Source organism: Heptranchias perlo, chromosome 22 (assembly GCF_035084215.1).
Source record: "Heptranchias perlo isolate sHepPer1 chromosome 22, sHepPer1.hap1, whole genome shotgun sequence".
Classification (NCBI taxonomy): Eukaryota; Metazoa; Chordata; class Chondrichthyes; order Hexanchiformes; family Hexanchidae; genus Heptranchias; species Heptranchias perlo.
The window spans coordinates 37,981,691-37,999,902 of record NC_090346.1 but is presented as its reverse complement, the minus strand read 5'-3'; the positions used below and the strand labels follow the sequence as shown (position 1 = coordinate 37,999,902).

Sequence of the window (18,212 nt, the reverse complement as noted above, 5' to 3'; positions counted from 1 at the left end):
CGATATTACAACAGTGACTACACTTCTAAAGCACATCATTGGCTGTAAAGGTGCTTTTTCTTCTTGTTCTTTCTTTACACATTAAGGATGAGTTACTGGGTCTCAACCCTGAAAAGTCTAAAATTTCTGTGTTCATGAGCCAGAGCCTAAAGCTTGATTCTGACAGAAAAAGCCTTCCTCGGCCGCCTATTAAAGTGGATGCATTCCCCACTACTAAAACAGCAGGAGTCAGATGTTAATACAATCTTCAAGCTTGCCTAGAGTGTCAGACAAAATGTATGAGATGGGCAGACACAAAGCATACTGCCATCAAGAAAAAAAGAGATTGGTATTTGGAGTCAACCATCACAGTCCTGAGGAGAATCAATGCATGCATTAAGATCACATGCTTGGTTTTGTTCCAGTCTGTACAGTAACTGGAACAAATCTTCCGCTCCACAGCACAGAAAGTCAGCTGAATGCAACTTGAGTCAGCCTCAGAAAACAATCCTTTCTCACTGTTCTCTGTTCTCCACACGCTGTCACAGATTTTTTTTTAAACTCTCTTTAAAACAAATCAATGGTTAAACCAATAAATTCAAACCCAGGCCTACAGAACATGACATTTGTTGACTGATGTGATGCAGATGTTGCATGTGATGATAACAACAGCTTATATTCAGAGTTTCATGGGGTTATCGAAACACTGGAGCAAGGATTATACTGGGGTTCATAAATTACCCACCTTCCTTTTATTACTTGTCTCCAAAGACAGTAGTAATCTTAAGTCTTTACAGAGCAGTTCATGGCCTTGTGTTGTACCAAACACTTATAAAATGGAAGCCAACAAGAGATAGGCATCAATGTAAAAGTACAATGACAAACTGAATTGGTTTTATTATAATTGAGATGATATCTTAATTTTTGAATTTCAGTTGTCACCTCACCTTCAGTTGTCACATCACACAAGTAATTAACAATCTGCTAATGAAATCACATTCTCAAAAAGCACACATTTCAAAGCCACGCATTCCCACAATTTTGTTAGCGAGTCGTTAATTGCAGTCAAGAACAGGAATTCTCCATTTTTTTTGGGCCTGCATCATGGTGTCCAACGAAGAGGACTGGTGAGCCATGGACAGTCCACAAAGTGCCCTCTATCTGAGAAAGTTGGTAAGTCCATGAGTTGTCCTTTAGTTGATAGGGTGGATGAATCAGACGTTTCCACACGGTTTCCGGTTAGCTGAGATAGTGAATGAAGGGCATGCCCACACAGTGACCTTTAGTTGGAATAATATACTGCAGGCCCTATGTAAGGCACCATGGGGTAAGAATTCCTCTAGTCAGCTGTTGTATCGTATCAAAGGTGATCCCAACTCTCCATATTTTTGACAATGTTTATCCTTGCCTTGAGATTTAGGTACGGTTTTCATAACATGCTTGGGGAAAATATCTGGTAGATGCTTTTAGCTACCGGACTTACCTTATGTATCCATGAAATCTTACTCCAGTCTTCAAAAGGAGTTCAACATCACATCAGACCTAGTTTTAAATTGCAAATACTTAGCAAATTTATTAAACAAAAGATAAACAAGTATGATATATAATGATGTATTTAAAGCGGATATCCTTCCCCCAACTCCTCGAGTGGACAATGTAATAAAAAATTGCAACTCTTAAGAATTAAGCTATGTCTTTGTAAATAATTTTCAATAATTATGGAAAAGAAAATCGGGCCGAGTGTAAGACAGGCTGCCAATTCCCTAACGGCCATTTTGCTTTACCTACAAGAGGAATTTCACCCCTGGTGTTTCTTTTCCTTTAAATTTTTTGTAATCACTATGGGAGTCTAATTAACCTACGCTGTTTCTTAGAAATTCAAATGGATTTTCTTTCTCTCTATCAGGAGTCTCAAACTGACTGGTTCTTTTCTAATCCTCCAATTTGAACAGAACAACTCCTTTTTTTATATCCCAGGAAAGAGTATACTGGGATTTTCTGGATTTTGAATATCTGATCATTTAATTTTAAAGAGGACCTGTTAGTCACATGAAAACTGAACCAATCACACAGCATGTAGCAGACCAAACTTGAAACGTTGGCCCAGAATTCCTTGGAACAGAGCGATTGACGACGTGCACTGTAGATTAGGCCATTTCGCTAGTCAGTCTTCCCATTGTGAACTTATACCTAAATTTCCTGGGGATGTAATTTGAATACATCGCAGCGAGCACGATGGCCAACCAGGGAGGCAGCCAATGGCTGACTCCATCTGCATCAATGAACTAATTGAGCAGATCGGAATCCTGAATTTCAAATGCTTTCACCATGCTGAACTTGATGACCTGAAGACTATTGTTTGAGTTATGGACACACGCAACTGCTATATCCAGTTTTCAGGAGCATTCTAAAGTAGAGATAGGTTTTTTTTAATCCATTTATTTAGAAGATGTCATTAGTAACTTAAGCTACCTAAAAAGACACAGATTAAACAAACCCTCACTTTCATCAATGGCATATGCAACTATACCATTCACACAATATACACTAAACCCAACACACAATGATGAAGAAGAAGTGTTTTATTGGGTTTTAGCTAAGAATTAAATATATCAAGAAAGAGCATAGATTTTATTTTACTTAATCAATTATTTTAAACTCATGAATTTAAATACATTCACAGATCAAGTAAATTAATTTAATGATTTTGCACTTATCTCAAGAGCTCTATTTCATAATGAGCACATAATAACTTATTTTTGATGGTAACTCTCCTTAATGCTGAGGATTACTTTGTTTATTATAGTTTTAATTTGATGTTAACGTAGCTTACTCCCTGCTGAGTGAACTGCTTCGAATTCTTACTAAGTCTCTTGGAGGGTACATTTTTAGTGCTCATTAAAATAGGGGATGTCAGTGCTGAAGAATGGAACACTTTCCCACTTTTGGAATCCAGTGTTGGCAGCAAGTATTTCCAATTCAGTTACAGCATAAAACTCCCCCCACACTGACCCGAGATTGCACCGGAGTCCCCAACCTTAGAAGAATAGCAGTGTTACATTTCCATTTCCCACAACAGTCATCCTTGTAGCTTCTCACTGCCAAATTATGAACAATTTTTGGGTGTTCAGGTCGCATCCACTAGGAACTAGGCTACAAATGTCAAAATGAATTTATTACCCTTACAACTGGCAAAGTGCGGAATTTCATCCCATCGTCCCGATCTGATTTCGGGTCCAAGATCCAGACATGAACGGAAAATATTCCAACCCACTGAATTGGCCAATGCCTAGCCACGGTGTTAATTCCATTGAGTATAGAAGATTAAGGAGTGATCTAATTGAGAGACTTAAGATGATTAAAGAAGCTGATAGGATAGATAGAGGGAAACTATTTCCTCTGGTGGGAGAGTCTAGAACAAGGGGGCATAACCTTAAAATTAGAGCTAGGCAGTTCGGGGGTGATGGCAGGAAGCACTTTTTCACATAAGGATAGTGGAAATTGAGAACTCTTTCTCCACCCCACCCCCCCCCCCCCCCAAAACAAAAACAGCTGTTGAGGCTAGGGGTCAAATGAACATTTCAAAGCTGAGATTGACAGATTTTTGTAAGGCAAGGGTATTAAGGGTTACGGAACCAAGGCGGGTAAATAGAGTTAAGATACAGATCAGCCATGATCTAATTGAATGGCCGAACAGGCTGGAGGGGCTGAATGGCCTACTCCTGTTCCTCTGTTCCTATGCTCTAAACAGTCACTCTCCTGAGCCCTCACCTCAGTTGGTCTCAATTCCCTTTGCTCTGCCTCTAAGCTATCAATAGTATCAAAGATGTAACAGAGAGCCTGACACACTTGCAAACTGGAAAACCACAGGACTGATAGAGAAGCAGACTTGCCACTCTGCCTATTTTTAAGATGATATTTTAATTGAAAACAATTATGTGATATAAATTTTCTAGATAGAATATCATCTCTTTAAAAATGACCTGAAGCATAAGCCAAGTTCCTCAACATTTTCTCAAGATAAATATGAGCTATTTAATAAGGTTATTCAACAGCAGGGTGTTTTGTGTTGGTGGTAGGGAGGACGAAGGAGTGAATTGGCTAGCTTCAGGCTTTATTATGCAAGAAGGTATAATTAATTCATCCATGTCACTGAGGAAAACAATGGAAGAAATAATATACAGAATAAAGGAATTGTAAAAATAGTAATACAAAAGAGCCTAAATTATTAACTGCACGCATTTTCCATTCTGAAAGAGATAGCTCCCTGTTAGCACCCTACTTGGTAAAATTATAATATTCCAAGATTTAAAATGTCATATATATAAAAGGGTAGAAATTGGACCCTGCTATGCCTGTTTTTTGGCCGCTAAACGGTGCCTAAAAGCACCAATTCCACAGTACTGTCTCTCACACCTCATGGGTACCTGTAACACTAGCACAGGTATGAAACAAGCTTAATTGTGATTTCTGGCCTCGATTGACACCTCTGTGGCTCTAGGGCCCAGCACTGGTTCATCACTACTTCTTGTGGTTTACTGAAGCTATTTCAACCTCCTGAGAATCAACGTTTGTATTTCAAGCCCTCCAGACAATGTTTATAATGAACTTACCATGAAATAACTGAAGCTACCATGACATTTCTATGGCCCACTAATGCGTTAAGGCATCCAGGCCTCCATAAAAAGCTGTTCTCTTGTGGTATCTGTTAAGTTGCTATGATACATGTATTAAAATGTATATTCTGCTAGCTTATTTTATTTGTAATAGGTAAATTTTAGGCAGCTACACAGAGGTTCCTCAGGGAAACACACTTGATCCCTTCCCTTTATTAATCACGAGTGGATGTCATTAAGAGTGATGTTGCTTTCCCTGCTGGTCGTATTAACCCCTGCAACTCTGTGACCCCAGCCATTTTAAAGGCCCTAATATCCTAAATTCGCAGCCTAAAATTCCTGGGATTTTAGGATTGTGCTTACACAAGCCAAGCTGTCTGAACTATGTTGGACACTGTTATTCAAAAATATGCCTTCAACCCTTACTGCTCCTGTGGACTCCAAAAAAAGCCTTTGGTTGAGAAAGCAGATGCAAGTCTTAGAGTATGCTACAAAAGAATGGCATAAGGGACAAACAATAATGTATCAGTCAGAGCCATTTATAAAAATGCTGAAAACCAATTCTTATGCATCTTGAGTATTTGATCAGATCAATAGTTTTGTGATTGTATTAATGAACCAGCAATTGAAATGCCAGAGAAATAAATAGAATGGCACTGTATCCTGAGCAAAGCACAGGAATGAGTAACTTTGGATTTAGATTCACATGGGGATTTATGAAAGTGAAATGATCAAAACTGGAGGAAGGTTCTTGGTGTTACACCAGGGAAACAGATGAGCACATAAATACCAGATCCATAAACCATAGTATGATGGTAAATAGTAATCCTAAATCCTACCTGGATTCACAGGCTTTGCAAGAGTGAATCCCAAAATCCCAGAATCCAAATAGACATCTGGGATTGCAACCCTGCAGCATCTTCTGTAGATTGGTTAGCTTCCTGTCTCTGAAAGACAAGCATTCACCAAATAATCCAAGCATAAATAGACAGAATTAGACAGTGAATGGACAAGTGACAATAATTCCATGTGGGTAATTCCAGTTGCTGTAATCTTGTCCAACTATTTCCAATCCATAAGGATTAAAACTCTCTTCAGTCACAAGCATTCAATTCCTTGGTTTGGAAATGATATGCTATCCATGCTGGAACAAACAAATGTTGACAACAGCTGGAAAAGCTGGTAGAAGAGTGGGAATCTACAATAAAACTCAGCCCTAATACACACCATTGGTAACATCACAGTTTTCCCAATTTGTACCTGACCAGTGATGTAGAAATCTTGCCCCGTTAAATTTCATGTAGATTGATGAACTTCTTGAGAACTTCCTACTCTTTTCAAGAACCCACCACCTCAGAGGTATGTGGCTGGGTCGTCAGTCCTCTACAAGATTATGAATAGAAGAGTACTGCAAGAGTTGTCTTTAAGCCAGACCACCATGCTTCTGCTAGGATCACAAGAGTTCCTGCAGGTGACCTCGATATTCTGTATTGATCGATCCAGGCTTGGTTAGACCACATTTATCATACTGCATCCAGTTTTGGCCCCCTCATATAATTGATGATATAAAAGCTTTGGAAAAGGTTCAGAGGAGGGCCCAGCTTAAACAACCTTTGTAACTCAGATAGGCTTAAAAAGCTGAGCCTACTTACTTTAGAGATGCGTAGACTGCAGGGTGATTTGATAGATATATAAACTAGTTAAAGGGCTAGATTGCATTTCTGTTGCTAGGTCTTCCCTAATTTGTCAAATTGAAATAATCTATGTGTAAAAGTTACATAAGGGTAGGGCCAGGTTAGACGTTAGGGGGTTCTTCTTTTCCAGAGGATAGTAGACAGCCTGCAACTGCACCGTGATGGTTGACATAACAAAATTGAATGGGAAATGTGGACACAGGAAGTTATAATGGGGAACATTAACACAAAAATTATGATAACAGGAAGTAAGATTTATGGGCATAAAATGTGCACTCTGCATTTGACTTCTAATATAGTAATGGTATACTAGTCCTTTCACCATTGCTGATGGTCACAAACGATACTTGCATTGCCTCTCACCTAGATATGACACTGCCACATGTCACGTTTGCCTCGGGTTTTCAGCTTGCATTCATTAGGAATGTGTGTGTGTTGAATGTTCCACATTATACAGGAAGAATTTTATGTCTATATATATTTTTCATTAGTGAAAATACCCAGTGGAGTTTGTATCTTCTTACACTCTCAGAAGTGCTGGTGATATTATTTTAGGATTTGTGTACTTGCAGTCCTCATGGGAGTCTTAAGCTGACGTTGCAAATAGTGTTAGCAAATAAACAAATTACTAAGAGTGGAGTAGCCATGATGAACTGACATGTGATATAAGACAGCACACAGTTGTGTAAGGCAACAATTATAAAGAGCAAGGCTTTACTTCAGTGTTGTACAATATCCCACAGAATAGAGCACTGCAGATGATATAATATGTGAATATGGTATGCACAGATATGCTCTTGGCTGGGCAGTGTGCAATCTCCAGTGTGTGGACTCGTGCCACCTGAATTCCTGTTCCCACCCGTCAGCCAGGCAATGATTTCTGCCAGTATCAGGCGGGAGTCAGGGCCTGAATATTAAAATGAGGCCTGGGAGTTAAAGGGCTCAATTTTAAACTTAAATTGCGGTTGCGTTGGGGGCAGGGGTGCTGCGAAAATTGCAGAAATGCAGAGCGGATTCGGAAGCCGGCTCTAACCCACCGACTTCCAAGTTTCCCACAGACGCACCTGTGTGTGCACGGGCTTCCCGAATCCGGAAGTCCTGCCGGCAATTAAAGCCATTGGGATAATAGTTAAAGAACCAAATGTATCTCATTGACGTACTTAAGGCACTTTACCTGTGACATATTGGGCTCGATGTTACCAGGGCTGCGGGTTCGCAGCGGGGGGGGCTATTGGGCGCGTGGGTAACGCGCCCGGCGAAATCAGTCTGCCCCCCGCGCGATCGCAGCCTAATTGGAACCACTTATCTGGTCTTCTGGGTTCCCCACTGCTGATCTGCGTGTCGGGCGGACTGCGCATGTGCAGTAAGGTCTGTCAGCTGGAGGAGTTCTATTTAAAGGGGCAGTCCTCCACTGACAGATGCTGCAACAAATAGGAAAAATTACAGCATGGAGCAGCCCAGGGGGAAGGCTGCTCCCAGTTTAATGATGCCTCACTCCAGGTGTCATTAGATGGGGTGAGGAGGAGGGAGAGGACAGAGATCGTCCCCCCGGTGGGCGGGAGGAAGCGGCCTGCCTCTGCCACCAGGAAGGCCTGGCTCGAGGTGGCAGAGGAGGTCACCTGCACCACCAACATATCGCGCATCTGCATACAGTGCAGGAGGCGCTCCAATGACCATAGTAGGTCAGCCAAAGTGAGTACACTTACTCTGTCCCCTACACTCCATCTGCCACATCACCGCCCCCACCCCACATCTCCTTCTGCACTGCCAACACTATTCTGTCACATTACCCCTCATACCCACTCAAAGCTCATCCTCATCTTACCTGCACTTAATCACCTCGCCAGTACTCATCCCGCCACTACCACTCAACCCAATCCTCATACAATCTCATGGCTCTATCTCATACTCACCCTCTCGTGCATCTCTTTCACAGTCAGCCTCACTCAACCTGCCACTACCCGTGCTGCAGCCACAGGGCATGCATTACATATGTGCAGTAGGCAGCGTAAGGCAAACGTGTCGTGAGCATGAAGGGGATGCACAAGGGTGTTTGAGGGTTTGTCATGGTTTTTACTTATATTGAATTTCTGACCAACTCACATTACATATTATATTGGCACCACTACTGCCATGTCTTTGCGAATCTTGTCTGGTTTGTGCAATAATGCCCTTTCCTGAGGATCACAATGAAGAGGGTAGTGCCCTCTGCGACGCATCTCTCTCTGCGGTAGCCCTCCCTCCTGCTGTGCAGGTGGATGTGTCACAGCACTCTGTTGTGGAGTTCCACGTGTCAGAGGTGGACGGCGTGGCCGGTGAGGCTGGTGATGCTGTTCGCCCTCCGAGGAGGTCATGACTGCAGCTACGGCGGCCCCCATCCGGAAGATGTACATCTGAGGGGGTCCGCAAGGTAGGTACATGTCTCTGGACCCCGGGGTAAGTGTGCAAGTTGGTGAATTTTCTTGTCAGGAGGAGGGTGGTGGAGGCCAAACTTTGTCCCAAGTGACAGAGTGGCCTCCCACTCCCACCCCACCCCCACCCCCCCTGTCAAATGGACCTTTGCCGCTGCCACAGACTGACAGCTGCAACACGTCCATTTCAACTGGGAGTGTTTCCCCCAGTATGGGAAACAGTCCCAGTTGTTTCTAAAATCCCACCCCTCCTGACATATTCCCTTAATCAGGTCAGTTAATGACCTGAAATAGCGAAGTAAATACTGTTAAGTGGCATCCCGCTGGCCTTAATTGCCTGCGGGAGTCCCACATGCGGGGGCTGCGCGCGCACATTGGCGCGTCTGTGGGGAACCCGGAAGTGGGCGGGTTGGAGCCGGGCTCTTGATCCGCTCCGGGATTCCCCGATTTTCGGAGCCCCCCCACCAGGAACGCACCCAATAGCGGGTGCTAAAATGAAGCCCATTAGGTAGTTAGAACGATTTTTAAACTTACCTGGGCAGCTTTCCCACGGCTTCTGATTCACGCATGGTGAAGGGCCGGAATAGGCAAAAATAAATTAAATAAAAAACCATTGCACAAAGCTAAAACACAAAATCAATCTACCTTTCCATCCTGCTCCGATGTCTGACATCTCCCTCTCCCCGCCCCTCAATCTTCCACTCTCCCCCCCCCGATCTTCCACTCTCCCCCCCACCGATCTTCCACTCTCCCCCCCCCGATCTTCCACTCTCCCCCCCCCGATCTTCCACTCTCCCCCTCCCGATCTTCCACTCTCCCCCCCCGATCTTCCACTCTCCCCCCCCGATCTTCCACTCTCCCCCCCCGATCTTCCACTCTCCCCCCCCCGATCTTCCACTCTCCCCCCCCGATCTTCCACTCTCCCCCCCCGATCTTCCACTCTCCCCCCCCCGATCTTCCACTCTCCCACCCCCGATCTTCCACTTTCCCCCCCCGATCTTCCACTCTCCCCCCCCCCGATCTTCCACTCTCCCCCCCGATCTTCCACTCTCCCCCCCCCCGATCTTCCACTCTCCCCCCCCCCGATCTTCCACTCTCCCCCCCCCCGATCTTCCACTCTCCCCCCCCGATCTTCCACTCTCCCCCCCCCGATCTTCCACTCTCCCACCCCGATCTTCCACTCTCCCCCCCGATCTTCCACTCTCCCCCCCCGATCTTCCACTCTCCCCCCCCGATCTTCCACTCTCCCCCCCCCCCCGATCTTCCACTCTCCCCCCCCCCCCGATCTTCCACTCTCCCCCCCCCGATCTTCCACTCTCCCCCCCCCGATCTTCCACTCTCCCCCCCCCGATCTTCCACTCTCCCCCCCCGATCTTCCACTCTCCCCCCCCGATCTTCCACTCTCCCCCCCCCGATCTTCCACTCTCCCCCCCCCGATCTTCCACTCTCCCCCCCCCGATCTTCCACTCTCCCCCCCCCGATCTTCCACTCTCCCCCCCCCCGATCTTCCACTCTCCCCCCCCCGATCTTCCACTCTCCCCCCCCGATCTTCCATTCTCCCCCCCCCGATCTTCCACTCTCCCCCCCCCCCCACCCGATCTTCCACTCTCTCTCCCCCGATCTTCCACTCTCTCTCCCCCCACCCGATCTTCCACTCTCTCTCCCCCCACCCGATCTTCCATTCCAGCGCCAGGTGACATGTGACTCTCTCTCTCACTCTCTCTCCATTTCTCTCCCCCACGCCCACCACCACCACCCCCCGGCATTGCAGCTCCTGTCAGCAGCCAGCCCGTCAATCAGGCTGGCTGCAGGGTGAAAAACCCGGAAAGAACTTTACATCACGATCGCGTCGGAAAAGGTATGTTTTTTTCCAGATTTGCCAAGTGCACCTTCACCCCTCCCCCAACCACGCACACCCCCCCCCCCCCCCCCCACCGGCTGCCAACCCCGCCACCATTTCAAAATTGAGCCCAAAATCTCTCCGGGCCTCGACATGCGAGCTTGTTACTCACCCAGTACCCTCGCACAGACTGATCCCACCCCGCGATGAAATCGGAGCCATTGTGTGCAATTACTCTCTATTTCTTTCTTTCTCGAGTGATCCAGGTCTGATACTCTTACCTCAAACCCAGCTTCACACTCCAGTGACGATGCAAAGGGATATGTTAAGTGACTGCAGTCAGTTAGCACTGTACCCTGCCTTACCCAATAAAATATTGTGTACTGTGAGAGGAAATGGGGCACATATACATCTTATAGAATCATACAGCACAGTAGAAGGCCATTCACCCCATCATACTTGTGCTGGCTCTTTGAAAGAGCTATCCAATTAGTCCCACTCCCCTGCTCTTTCCCCAGAGCCCTGCAATCTTTTCCTTTTCAAGTATATTGAAAGCTACTACTGAATCTGCTTTCACCACCCTTTCGAGCAGTGCATTTCAGATCATAACAACTCGCTGCGTATGAACTTCACACACCTATATTACAAATTCACCACCTACGTGAGTGCAAAGAGGAAAACTTGGCAGGGAGGATCACACGCCCCTTACAGAACCCACCAGATTTTCCTTCTTTTACTTTCAATGAACGGAAAATCAGACAGGTTCTGTTACCAGCGTGCAACCCTCTCCACCAGATTTTCCTTTCTGTGTTCTGCCCAGGAGATATTTAATGCCCAGGCAGTAAAGGTAAATAGTCTACCTCAATGTTTTATCAGTCTAATGTACAGAAGATAATGGATAACTCTCCAGGAATTACAAGGAATTCAAATAATGTCATAGAAAGCAAAAGTGAAACTTGGCTTGTTTATATTCATTGCCTGCAAACTCTCCTCTAATTGTCTTACTTTCCCAAATTCTCTGCAAGATTTCTTGAATAACTTATTATTTATAATACATACATGTATTGCAATTCCTTCCCCATTGCTTTACTTCCTGTTGCAGTGCCACATTTCTGTTGATATTTCAAAGTACCACATGGTATTGCACTTGAAGGCATATTAAATCTGTAATATAGGTGTGAATTTCATACTTCAGAAATGTAATTACATTTTCCCACATTTATACTATAAATGCAATATATAATGGGTGAGTGTGCAATATTCCCTGATGAGAAACACTGTCATCACTCATGATTGTGTCTTTTGATCAGCAAAGAGGTTAACCACACCAATGTAATATCGCCAATGCCTGAAATCACTGTGTAATATTTGTAATGAACATGTTAATGCGATTATTGGATATTTGCTTGTCCATTATTTTAACATTGAATGAGGGACAGGGGAATTTCATACAATGTATTAAAGCATTTTGCATTTAGGTTTCAGCTCCTCCACCGTATGGTAAATGTCGAATTGTTGATGAATGTAAAGTGGAACCAGTTCTAAACACTCTCCATGGTGCTGAACCCTGATAAATACAGCGTACAGATTTACATTATGTGATGTTGCTAGTTATCAGTTAAATGTACAAATGCATACCACTCAATCATTACCTCTGTTAGCCCATTTATGTAATTAATCTTGGGAATGATCGACATTTTATTTTGTGGGGTAGACTAATGTTGATTAGTCCCCCGATTCATTACATAAATGGATTACCGTTGGTGTCTTAATCAAGGGAGATATTTCCCATGTTCAAAGAAATGTTTCTGGATTTTGTGTGAAGGAGACCAGAACAAGCCTTCTGCAAACCATTCGGAGCAAAGAGGTAAGCAGGATAGATCTGCTGTATTTCCAAGGGTATCACTTGACATTTCAAAAACATACTGGAATTGATGAATGGGTTTCACATCAGGAGTATAGAAAAGAATAGAATAAAATATGAGCAGCCTCGGGAGCTTAGCTCTGCTGATTTACACAAGTTTTCCCAATGATGGAATATCTGATTTGACAACACAATTTATACAATGTAACATGATATGATATTGCACATATGCAAACTAAAATGCATATATTTTAATACACAGAGTGCAAGAAACAAAATTGGGGAACTAGAATAAAATAGAAAATCATGACAGAATAGCAGTAACCGAAGCATGACTGCTAGGTCAGGATCGGCACTTAAATATTCTTGGGTATAAGACTTTCAGGAGGGATAGGGAAGGAAGAAAGGAGGAAGGAGTGGAAGTATTAATTAGAGACATAAGGGGCAATTTTGACCCCTCAGGGTGGGTGGGGGAGGAGACAGGCAGGGGGTTAAAAATTTAAAAACAGGAAACCCGACCCCAACATACCCACTTCTGGTTTTAATGGAGGCGGGTTGGGGGGCGGGCGACCAATCCACTTTCAGGAGGCGGGTCGGTAAGTAAAATATTTTAAGCGTGCCTCCGTTTTAACTAATGTTTTATTTTTAACTTCTGCAGGCCGGGTATCCCGGGCGTCGGGAAACCCAGCAGTTGAAAGGAGGTGAGAAGGGCCGGATCCATGAGGTAAATGCCCTAATTGCACTGCTTGTGGGCCAGGAGGAGCAGGAGTGCTTCCCCACCCCGACCGGCCCACCAAGCTTACCTTTTAAACACACAGCGATCGGCCGACCCCCACCTGCCCCCATTGTGGGGGGGAGTCGCAGTGTTTGATCATAAACCCCCCCCCCCCACAATGTTCAATTTCCCCCCCACTCCCCATGTTCAATTTAATAAACTGCTGGCAATAGGACGGGGAATGAGATTACAATCAACCTCTCGGGCTGCCGCTGCATGAAATGAGTGCGTTTCTTTCCATGATCCATAATGAGAACAAAATAACGCATTTAATATATTACGTGGTCCTTCCCTTAGAAAACGCAAGGTCTTAGGGATTGGGTGGTAGAACAGCCCTAAGGATGGGTGGTGTGGAAAACAAAATGCCACACAGGTAACTGTAGAAGGAAAAGTGGAAGTAATACCCACCTATTCAACATAAAATCTGAATCCCCAGTTGAGCATCAGAACAAAATCAGAGCTCAAAGTCCAGCTACCAGATTGGAGCATTTAAAGTCCAGATTTTAATGTCCGGATTGTATGTTTCCCCATTACCTGGGACCTGGGAGAGAAAGTACTGAGTCTGTTCAGTGCAACTTCTTTCTGATCAAATTGTGATGGCCAAATGCAGGTCTAATACTAACCCATTATTTAATATTGGCGTTAGCACCACAGTCCCCCTTAGCGCAAGTTTCTCATTTTACCTATGAAATCTGAAGAAGCACTTGGCAGAGGGACATGGCTAAAACATGAAGGCAATTCAACCCAGCAGTCCTCATACATCTGTTAGTAGCTAGTAGCTAGTTTCCAAGCAGTACTGGTAGAGGCCCGGAGAAAGTTTGCTGGCTGCCTCATCGCCTAAAGAATAAGGATGCATGATAAGGGGAGAACAAAAAAACAGTTGGGCAAAATAATAATGGGGCAAGAACTTAAAAATAGGCATTACCTGCCAGAGTACACTGCCCTCAGTTCTACCGAACTATATACTTATTCATTTCCTGCAGACGCTAAGATTTGTGTTTTTTGCAATGAAATATATTTCTATCCTGTTTATATTCCAACCCATTGATTATGATTGAATTCAAAAATATCAAATCACTACTGTGAAAAGCTTTGTTCGATTACCCCCACCCCCCGCACTGCCCGATTACCCCTACCCCCCGCACTGCCCGATTACCCCCACCCCCCGCACTGCCCGATTACCCCCACCCCTCGCACTGCCTGATTACCCCCACCCCCTGCACTGCCCCGATTACCCCCACCTCCCCCCGTGCTGCCCGATTACCCCCACCTCCCCCCCACTGCCCGATTACCCCCACCTCCCCCCGCACTGCCCGATTTTCCCCCTGTGAATCTGGTTGGCTTTTGGGCAGGAAACCTGTCCAGATAATTTAAAACAGGTCCTGTGGTTAAATTCAGTTGTTATAGGGCCCAATATCATAGACTAGAACTTAAGAATTTAAACAAAAGTGTAATCCAAAAAGAATTCCTTTACATTGAGCTGAATAATAGCAAGGGATAATATACATTATTGGGAATATATTATTGATGACCAAACAATGGAAAGGAAATTGAGGAGAAAATTTGTAGAAAAATTAGAGACATGTATATTAACATTAGAATTATGATTGTGGGAGATTTTAATTATCCAAAGAAAGACGAGAATAGGGAAAATGTACGTACGTTCCAGTGGAGCTGAAAAAATTAAGGAGTGATCTAATAGAGATCCACAAGGTTCTGAAGGGTTACGAAAGGATAAATAGTGATAGGTTGCTTTCACTGGTAATGAGAGGTCATGAAAAGAATTAAAGGGGAGATCAGAAAAGAATTCTTTAGACAGAGGGTGGTTAGAATGTGGAATTGTCACCACAAACTATTGTTGAAGCAGAGTCCAAAAAATCTTTTCAAAGGGAATTAGATAGTTCCTTGAAAAAGAGGACCACTAAAGGGTATAGGAAGCAAATAGAATGGGATTAGGTTAGGTGGCTCATTGGTGCAGATTATGCTGTAACATTCTATGATTCCCTGTAGGACGTGGGACTTTGTGTGTGTGTGTGTGTGTGTGTGTGTGTGAATGAGTGAATGCGTGTGAGCTGATGGCGCAACAGGGTCACCAGAAGCAAAATAATATTGGTAGGGCAGACAAAATTACATTGGCATAGAATATAAAATAAATTGGTGGTGCACAAAATGTTTGACTTGCCCATTTTCCTGCTCCTCCTGTTGCTCCAACAGTGACTCTGAAATCCTTGGACAATGTGCACATCTCTTTAAACTCCGCACGAGCCTCCCATTAGTGGGGCAAGTGCTAAACCTTGTATTTCTGTTTTTGGGGCCCTTGCCAAATGGTCTTACTTTCCCACAAGGAAGCAACAATTCAAAATAAAATATCAAAAGCTGAACGCACACTCTCAACACCAGCATGAAACCAGCTGTAACCATAGCAACTTGTGCCTCAGATCTACAGCTGGGCTCCTTGTGGCAATAACATAAACAAAACATGCTTACACAACCCAGATGACAGCAAATAATTTACTTACCTAAACTAATTTACTTACCATAACTAAATTATAAAATTACCTACTTAATAAAGTCAAATAAAGCAAACTGTCAATATATCTCTAATTACCTACAGTAATAAGATTATAAAACCAGTACTAAAATAAAATTGATTGAAGCAAGCCTCCTATTATGACTTGATAACCACCAGGAACACACATTCCTTCATGCATCCTTGACGACCACCTGCCAACTGATAGTATCACATGCACCATAATGATTACAGACATCAAGCTCTGCTCAATGCAAGAAAAAAGACTTCCACACTAGGTTAAATGTTACAACAAAAAAAAATTTCAATAAGACTTGATAGGGTAGACGTAGAAAATATGTTTTCATTTGTGGAGGAGACCAAAACTCGAGGTCATAAATATAAGATAGTCACCAATAAACCCAATAGGGAATTCAGGAGAAACTTCTTTACCCAAAGAGTGGTAAGAATGTGGAACTTGCTACCACCAGGAGTAGTTGAGGCGAATAGCATAGATGCATTTAAGGGGAAGCTAGATAAGCACATGAAGGAGAAAGGAATAGAAGGATATGCTGATAGGGCTAGATGAAGAGGGGTGGGAAGAGGCTCATGTGGAGCATAAACACCAGCATAGACAAGTTGGGCCAAATGGCCTGTTTCTATGCTGTAGATTCTATATATTTTTTAATTATTGCAATAATTACACCAATAATAAACCACTGCATGGAAGCTGCTGAATACAATGATTATTCCACTCTTGAAGGAGACCTGTATGACTTTATTGGTTAGACGTTGTACTGAGCAACGTCCTAGGCAACATTTTCTAAGCCCCACTCCAGGACTTAAGCACGTATTGCAGACTAACACTTCAGTGCAATGCTGAAGAAGTACTGCATTGTCAGAGGTTCCATCCTCTAGATGAGATGTTAAACTGATGACCTGTTTGCTTCTTCCAATGGTTCGGGTGGACAAGAGACCTCAGGACACTATTTGAAGAACAGCTGAACTTCTTTCATGTCTTGGGCAACATTCTTGTAGGACCTTGCTGTGCAAAAAACTAGCAGCCATGTTTGCCTATAAAACAGTGAATGTACTTCAAAAAGCAATTAATTGGATGTGAATCACTCTGGTACATCCTGAGCACCATAATAAGATGCTATATAAATGTAATTCTCCTTTCTTCCTTTCTTTCTCTTTTGCTGTTTCTTTGGGACAGAGTAAAGGTTTTACTTGGGACAAGGGCATCAAAGGTGGAAGTGAGGGTGTGATTGAGCAGATCAGTAGCTGCAGAAATATTGTGGCGATGGAAGGCATAACACTAGACAGTTGGCAATTTGAAAGCGCTGTTGTAAGTGACGGGGGAGAATTTTTTCCAGGAGCGGACGCAGAAGAAAGTGGGATTGGAAGGGTAAAGGGGGACCTGAGTGGTTAGGGGATACAAGGAAGTGATCAGAGATGGATGAAGTGAGGATACTTTAGTGAGAAGCTTGGCGTGGGGCTTGGGTGGACAGTAGAAAACAATGATTTTAAAGTAGGCGAGAGGGGTGGAATGAGGTGAGGTGCTCAAAGGAGGAGAAGGTGCCAGAGGAATAGGGGGACAGTCCAAGGTGAGATTTGGTGATAAGGGCTACACCACCACTGCGGCAATTTGGGCGGGGCAGGTGGCGGATGGTATAGCCAAGCAAGGAGGCTTCAGTAAGAGACAAGGTGTCATCACCCGTGAGCCAAGTTTTTGTCAAGGCCATGATGTCAATCCACCATAAACTCATAGATGGCAAGGGCCTTGTTCACAAGTGAACGTTCATTCTGGAGGGGGATGTGGAGCGGGGTGGTGATTGTTGATCCGCTGGCAGAGTCCACGGGGTCAGCGGTGGGATGGATGAGTGGGATAGAAAGGAGATTGGCAAGATTAGCCCTCAGTGGGGGCACTGGGTGGGAAGGCCGGTGAGAGAAGAGAATGGTTGGGGTTGCTGCTTGTAAGGAGGCAGCGACAAGCACTTCAATGGGCCGAGAGAGGCAGAGGGAATCTCTGGGCTTATCACAGAGGGAGTCAAGCCTGGGACACTTGTACCTCTCCAAAAATGCTGACTTCTAACGTCTCTGGTGCTCCTTTGTTGGGCTTCTCAAAACCAGTAGCTTAGAAGCTTCGCAACATGAACGGGATTAATTACTCAGTGTGATATACAGCCCTGGCCTGCGCTGATACCAAAACCTATAAATGTGGCTGTGCAGCGCCCGTTTTTCAGGCACTAACCAGCATACTAAGCCCCCAACGTGGCGCGCAGGAAATACGTGCACATTTCCCGCCAGAAGTCTGCTGCCCACCATGTTGGGAAAGGACAAAAAATCATTGTCCAGTGCCCATGCCAGAAACAGGCATTAGGACCTTTACATATACAAATATGGGGCCTAACACCTGTTTGAGGCCCCAACTACAAGATTGGTTTGCCCTGAGGTAGCCCGTGCCAGCACTGGCTACACTCAGGAAAATCAGACCTTTTGACTACCTGTTACCAACAAGGTA

General features: G+C 44.3%; 1 long non-coding RNA gene across 2 annotated transcripts in view; it reads right to left on the bottom strand.

The window, feature by feature from the left end:
- Window positions 1-724: 724 nt before the first annotated feature.
- LOC137340673 (uncharacterized) overlaps window positions 725-18,212 on the bottom strand; it is a 35,866-nt gene continuing 18,378 nt past the window's right edge. For both annotated transcript variants that reach the window (XR_010966851.1, XR_010966852.1), the window contains exons 4-5: window positions 5,435-5,542; window positions 725-1,521 (exon numbers count right to left, since the gene is read on the bottom strand). This is a non-coding gene — a long non-coding RNA (uncharacterized lncRNA). The remainder of the gene's footprint in view (window positions 1,522-5,434; window positions 5,543-18,212) is intronic.